Source organism: Schistocerca piceifrons, chromosome 6, assembly GCF_021461385.2.
Source record: "Schistocerca piceifrons isolate TAMUIC-IGC-003096 chromosome 6, iqSchPice1.1, whole genome shotgun sequence".
Classification (NCBI taxonomy): domain Eukaryota; kingdom Metazoa; phylum Arthropoda; class Insecta; order Orthoptera; family Acrididae; genus Schistocerca; species Schistocerca piceifrons.
In genome coordinates, this window is record NC_060143.1 from 530,532,391 (window position 1) to 530,533,758 (window position 1,368).

The window sequence follows — 1,368 nt, forward strand, 5'->3', positions numbered from 1 at the left end:
GGGTCCGGTCCCACCTGCGTGCCATGTTTATTTTTGCTGTCAGGCGCGGAGGTGGAGGCTGGACGTCACAGGAAGGGCTGGCCGACGCCTGTGTCGCTTCATTAGGGCCTCAAAGGGCCGAGATTCGGCCCGCAGGCTGCGCTGAAAGCGGCCGTCACTCCGTGGTCAGCCGCTGGGGCGGTCAGCGCAGGACAAGGGCGCGTGGGGCGCTCTGCCCTCAGGGCCGCCCATTGTCCTCTAGGGCCATGGAAGGCCGGGCTTCACACTGCTCCGGTGGCCAAGCTGTACTACTAAAAAAGTATCAGAATATGTGGCCTCAGCGCTACATTTACATCTACATTTATTCTCTGCAAGCCATCCAACGGTGTGTGGCGGAGGGCACTTTACACGCCACTGTCATTACCTCCGTTTCCTGTTCCAGTCGCGTATGGTCCGCGGGAAGAACGACTGCCGGAAAACCTCCGTGCGCGCTCGAATCTCTCTAATTTTACATTCGTTGTCTCCTCGGGAGGTATAAGTAGGGGGAAGCAATATATTCGATACCTCATCCAGAAACGCACCCTCTCGAAACCTGGACAGCAAGCTACACCGCGATGCAGAGCACCTCTCTTGCAGAGTCTGCCACTTGAGTTTGCTAAACATCTCCGTAACGCTATCTCGCTTACCAAATACCCCTGTGACGAAACGCGCCGCTCTTCTTTGGATGTTCTCTATCTCCTCCGTCAACCCGATCTGGTACGGATCCCACACTGATGAGCAATACTCAAGTATAGGTGGAACGAGTGTTTCGTAAGCCACCTCCTTTGTTGATGGACTACATTTTCTAAGGACTCTCCCAATGAATCTCAACCTGGTACCCGCCTTACCAACAATTAATTTTATATGATCATTACACTTCAAATCGTTCCGCACGCATACTCCCAGATATTTTACAGAAGTAACTGCTACCACTGTTTGTTCCGCTATCATATAATCATACAATAAAGGATCCTTCTTTCTATGTATTCACAATACATTACATTTGTCTATGGTAAGGGTCAGTTGCCACTCCCCGCTGCAAGTGCCTCTCCGCTGCAGATCTTCCTGCATTTCGCTGCAATTTTCTAATGCTGCAACTACTCTGTATACTACAGCATCATCCGCGAAAAGCCGCATGGGACATCCGACACTATCTACTAGGTCATTTATATATATTGTGAAAAGCAATGGTCCCGTAACACTCCCCTGTGGCACGCCAGAGGTTACTTTGTCTGTAGACGTCTCTCCATTGAGAACAACATGCTGCGTTCTGTTTGCTAAAAACTCTTCAATCCAGCCACACAGCTGGTCTGATATTCCGTAGGCTCTTACTTTGTTTATCAGGCGACA